General features: G+C 49.2%; 1 protein-coding gene across 1 annotated transcript in view; it reads left to right on the top strand.

Moving 5' to 3' along the window:
* Positions 1–3,498: 3,498 nt before the first annotated feature.
* Positions 3,499–6,000, top strand: part of fz2 (frizzled 2) — a 54,306-nt gene continuing 51,804 nt past the window's right edge. Inside the window, exon 1 of the mRNA XM_077646021.1 lies at positions 3,499–3,752. The gene's annotated coding sequence lies outside the window, so the exon portion shown is untranslated. The remainder of the gene's footprint in view (positions 3,753–6,000) is intronic.

Below are 6,000 nucleotides of genomic sequence, written 5' to 3'. Positions count from 1 at the left end.
GGCACGGGTTTACCTTTTTTTTTTTTCAGCCTTTGTGTTGTGCTGCCAACTTTTATTTTCTCTCCGTCTCTGGTTTTAGAAAACATGTAAAACGATTCTTACTAAATATAAAAAAATAAAAAAAGAATAAAAAATTAAAGAATAAAAGAATAATAAAAGAATAAAAAAAATGGTTGCCTGCTTCGGATTCACGCAGTTCGTACATTCTAACACGGGGGTTCTCAGATCCCTTAACGACACGGGCGGGGTGTCTCAGAACCCCCGAGACCACCCCGAATTTAAGCCCTGCCTGCGCAAGACGAAGACAAGCCCTTTTGTAGAAATCTTTATTAGTTTGCAAATTATAATGCCGAGCTCCATATGCAAGGTGCCCAGCATTATTGGTGATCTTGCTATGGACAAGGAGAAGCAAGGACGGAGCGGCCGCATTTCGATTGAGGCGAAATTCAAAAGCGTCTTGTGTTCTGATTTCACTGCGCGTTGCAAAACCCCATACGTTGCCGGCAATAAATCCGGAGCCCTCAAATATGGCATGTCCCGTAGCTCATAGAGTTGGTTCGGCACGTAAAAGCACTATAACCAATTGAGTTGATTGGGGAGAAATTTGCCATGTGATTACACGTCGTCGTCTTGGAACCTGTTTCCCTGGGGCAAAATAAGTCCATTTAAATTTGAGCAAAAATATCATTATCAAAGTTCATTATGTTCCGAGTGCGTTAGTGCGCATAATGTTGTCATTAAATGACAAAACGTTGAGATTGCCGTTATAACAGTGGCACAAAGTAGGTTTGTTCATGAGTATACTACACAAATCGGCATCAGCTCCAGCGGTTAATGTTTGGCGAGGAGCCCATATTTAAAGCTATAAGCGTCTAGCTAGATTGAGATCCTGCGCTGTCTGATAAATGCAAAAGCGCCAACCATACCCGGTCGGCTAAAAGGCCATAGACTGGGCATGACGACTGGGCTACTACCTCTGCTTAAATTTTTTGGGTACAATGTTAACTTACTAATGCATTAGGTTTCTGTTATTGATGATTACCGTTATATTTTCATGCCGTTGCTTGTGAAACATTGTATAACTTGTATTAACGTTGCTGTCTGCTGCTCTGTTCATGTTTTTGTTTTTCCCCTTTATGCTTCAATGTTTTTTTTTGCATTTTCTTGCAAAGACTCATATGATTTTATGTGTTTTGTTGTAGTTTCTTGAAATTGTGGTTTATTTGTTTACTTTTGATTACATGCCTGTATCCCCCCCCCCCCCCATGTAATACCCTCAAACTGAGAACCCTTAGGGGTATTTTGAATAAATAAATAAATAATTAAATAAATAAATAACTGACTGAGTGTTTTTCTAGACTTTTCTTTTTCCCCTTTGAGTTGTCTGACTGAGAAAACGACGGCACAAAAACAAACCGCCTCATTCTATGTTCTCTGTGAACGCGACAAAAACGCGGGCAACTCGCCTCACGAAAGCGAGGAGAACACGATGACAGCTCCGAGGAAATTCATATTTTCACGGCAGGATGGCATTACTATAGAGAGGGCAGCAGCAGTCCCGTTCCCTCCTACCCCATAACAATCCTCCCTGGAAAGTGTGTTATTTTTGTAGCCAATACGCAAGTGGAAAAAAAAAAAAAGCGACACCCAATGCCGATCGGCCAGCCCGACGGCAGAGGATGGTATGAAGTATTTGTAAACGTTAATGTTTCCGACTCAGAATACTTTCAGAGAGAGATATCATCAGAATAAACCTTGCACATCAAAATGGCTATGCTTTGTTACGGGACGGCGGCTCACTCTAATCCGGGCTCCTTCGGGTAGCGTGTCCGAGCCTTCGTGCTGAGGAAAGATGCAACTTGATGGTTGGGAAAGCGAAAAACAAGCACGTCTAATTTTGAAGAAACCTATTTACATATTTTACGTAGGAAAGAACAAAAAGTCAAAAATTAAGAGCGACTGGATGAACCTTGTCGCCAAGACCCAGAGCGATCGTTCTTACTCAGGATGCTTGTTAAATACAGTAAGGCTCCGCCCCTTTCACCAGGCGGTAGCCCATTGAACACGAGGCACAGATCACGCGGAGCACCGTGGGAATGGGCGAGGAGGATTCGGAGGTCCGCTGCTACTTCGCCCAAAGCTGCACGTACCCATCCAAACACAGGTACGGCGCCGTGGCTACAACTTCGGCGGCCTCGCCTTGCGGTCGGCATGGCACTTCTCAGACACGGTTAATTTAAGGAAGGCGCCGTCCCCTCTTCCCTCCGTCGTCTTGTCCATCGTCGGTCGCGTCTCGCGGCGAACCAGACAAAGGGAAGGTCATCTCCCCCCCTCCTGAAGAGCGTGGGAAAGATGGGGTCAAACGACCTGTCGAAATTTCCGCTACCACGTGGTCATCCCGGCCGATGGAATCTTCGCTTTAATCTTCTTCGGTTGCTGTGCCCCCCGTTCATAACAGCTTACACTACCGCAATCGAATTTTGCTGAAAAAAGGCAGTTACATATTTTGTCGAACAATACACCACATTGTCACTGAACAGAGCCCCTATAAAGACAATTTTTTTTTGTAAAAACTGTTGAAAACCGCAAGAAAGGAAAAGTGCAAGCAAGATTTTCTTCGCAGGAGGAACTTCGAAGAGCCTATCAGATTTTTAAGAAACGAGAACAATGAGCAGTGGGGCCTAAATATGATTCAAATGCCTGTTTTAGTAGAGATAGCTGGACGCCCAAACACCCCATGAAGATTAACCGCTTTGAAATGTTTTCTGCAACACGCGAGATACGGAAATTTCGCAATATCAAGGAGTCTGAACGAGCTCAGTTTTGTCAACTTATTTCAAGGCACCTGAAGTCAAAAGCAACAAGCCAGATGAAATGTCGGTTAGGATAATAAAATCACCGCACTTTTACATATTTTTATGTCAGTTGTGGGCATGCAAGCTGATGCTTATATTTATTTTGTTACGTTGGTCTGTACCTTAAATACTGGCTTTCGTGAGTTGTCGTAACCGCTTTTCGTTGTTTTAATGCTGCATTGCCCCTTCCGATCGAAGCTTTGCAATCTTTTTTTTCTTTTGAACATTGCACATATTCTGCTATCATAGGCAGAGACACTGCGACTACGAACGGACGGGCGCGCGTTGCACATGCGGGCACCGGCGCGACACAGGCCGTCGAATGTCGCCAGCGCGCGGCGATGAACCGTCGGCGCGAAGCGACATCGCGCCGCGGGCGCCCACTCGGTGTCGCGCAACGTAGCGCCGGCGACGGCAAAACGAGGAGCCGCGGATCTTGATCGAATACGTGAGGCGTTGGCGAGAAAAAGAGAAAAGGGCTTTGAGGGGGGGGTGGGGGGGGGGTGCTCTCCCCTCATCCAGGTTGCATCCTGCTGGCGCCGCCCGCGATGCAGGTTCCTCCGGCGTGCCGTTGCCAGGGCGACGGAGCCGCCGTCCGGTCGTCGTGGCAACCGCCTCGGCCGCCCGACACCAGGGGCGACAGCGGCGGCGCGGGAGAGGGACGCTGCGATGATGGGAAGGGTCGTCCGGTATATTGAGCCGCAGCGGCGGGCAGAGTGGCCGCGCTGCCCCTGGGAGTGGCTGCTGCTGCCGCCGCGCGACTTGGCCGCGCTCACGCACTGCCTGCAGTTCCCGCCACCGTGCGCGCCGGCGACCGCGGACCCCGAACCCAGGCTGCCTTTCCACGCGGCGCACGCCGGCACCATCGATCTCCGCCGCCCGAGGTGTGGCATGCCGGTGAGTCGCCCACGCCGCGCGCGCGTCCCAGCCCGGGCTTTGCTCGCCGGGTTCGCTGCCCTGCGTGCGCGACCCCGCGCCGCCGGCATGGTGGATGCATTCGGCGGCCCCGCTCGGTGTGCCCGCGGCTCGGAAAGAGCGGCCGTTGTCACCGGACCGCCTCGGGCCGAGCACCAAGAACCTCGCGGCACGCGTTTGTGAGGACTGAGATGCATGCGCGAGCTGCCTCGGTGTGCGCGGAAGCACGTGTGCGGAGCTCTGTGCGCGTTGTTTGGTTCTCCGAGCAGGTAAAGAAAAAGCGCCCCGCTGGAGGGGAAACTCGCTGGGCGAAGAATGTCGTTTCCCGCAGTTCTTTCTCTCCCAGTCACTGTTCCCTCCCTGCCTCGGTCGCTCCCCACGTCAATCCGCACAGGCCTCCCGATTCTTCCGCTCTCCCTTGCTGGAGCGAATCACTACCGCCTTGCTGAAGCCGCGTAGGGGGTCGACACGCGAAGGCGTTTTGCAACCCGTTCTCGAGCGCGACCACCCGGGACCCTGCACGGTGAACCATTGTCTCGAGATGAAATACTTTGCTCTGAGAGCCAAGTGTTTCAGCTTGAGAAAAATCGCATGGATTGCTGATGTAAACAGTACGTCTGGGAGTATCGAAGCTAGTTTTTTTTTTTTTTTTTGGCATGTGCCTGCGAAGTACCGCAGGTTCGAACTTAGGTTCGAGCCCTTGTCTGCACGCCACATCTTTCGGCTGGATTGTTTGTGGAGTGGTCCAGAGTACGTGGTAAGGTCGTATTGCTGCATGTGCATGCTAACATTTCGGTGTATGGTCAGTGAGAAATTATCTAGGTTCGGCTTCAGAAAGCAGATTGAATAAGCCGAAGAAAATGGATGAGGAGTTTTTTTTTGCCAAACAGGCCGTCAATGTCTTGCAAGACGTGCGACTGGTCATCGCAACATCCGAATGATTGTTGGATATATTTTTTTTTCAAGTCTTACTGCCCTTTACTGATTCAGTTTGTGTTGTCAGGAGTGAAAGCAGCAAAATCACCTATTTATCGAATCGTGAAGAGCGTTTCCGAGAGCGTGTTGGTCAGCAGCAATGTGTTGAGCTGTTTCACCACTTCGGTTTTTCATAATATTTACAACGTGGTTGCTGTCAATCGTGAAAGCGAACAGGAAAGAAGTCATTCCTTTGTATTCACCCTGTTCATCGCAAATCTCTATGCACGCAGGTTAGGTATGGGGAGGAGTTGAATTGGACGACGCAAATAATATTTATGTGCGTCATCTGAAGTGCGCGTTAGCAAAGCGTGCGTCTTATCAAATGGCAAATTGCCACCGAGTTCTCTGGAAGATAATGTACGTTAATCGCATCCGTCTTTCGTTCCGCGCGTGCGCTTATATTCGTTTTGAAGCGAGCGATGTTTCTAATTACCGGATATGTTCGAAGTTTGTGCTGTTCGCTGAATCGCAGTTGCAAAAGTTATTTTGCTCCAAGCCTTGCGTAATGTGCCTCCCTTGCAAAATACTTCCGCAGTTGCATTAATAACATTGAGCACCATTACGTCGACCGCATTTTACTTCATTACTTACTTCATTACCTGTTGTATTTAAGTAACTTTTCAAGGTCTTTTTTTCACTCAGGATTGAGTTCTCGAGTATAAGCTTTTAAGTGTGCGCCCTAGCCCAGCAGCAAGTGCTCTTACGCCCTATGTCCCCTTGTCATAGTGGTCGATGGACACGTGAAAAACTCATGTCGTTGCAGCTCTTTCTTTCCTTTGTTCCCCTCCCCGCGTGTAGGGTAGCCTTCTGGGCATCGCCTGCTTAACCTCCCTGCCTTTCCATCCTTCTGTTCCTCTCTCTCTCTTTCCCGGTTTCTCGTTTCAGAGCCTTGGCAGTAACTGCTGTCTAATCTTGCATGCAAGCTGGTCTTTGGCCACAGTGACCTCTTTGCAAGTGCGTGTTACTTAGAGAGTTAGCAAAAAGAAAACCTTGGAAGTGGAGCAGCATTCGGTCAAGGAACTTTAGGAATTCATACACCTGCGGGTATCGGTAACTGCAGGACGAAGCCATGATGATTTTTGCGTTACTTTTGGAACTTTGACGCGAGACGAAAGCATGTGCTGGCGGGGGAAGGGCTACAAACCGGACTGCTGCCGTTACACTTGAGTTGTAGGTAACTAAGAAAGTGCCCCCTTCCCCCTCTCATCGGTAATTCGTCAGGTTGGCTTCCCCACGTTGTGCTCTACCCTGA

Source organism: Amblyomma americanum, chromosome 1, assembly GCF_052857255.1.
Source record: "Amblyomma americanum isolate KBUSLIRL-KWMA chromosome 1, ASM5285725v1, whole genome shotgun sequence".
Classification (NCBI taxonomy): Eukaryota; Metazoa; Arthropoda; class Arachnida; order Ixodida; family Ixodidae; genus Amblyomma; species Amblyomma americanum.
Note: the sequence above shows the minus strand (reverse complement) of the source record. Positions and strands in the feature narration are given on the sequence as shown.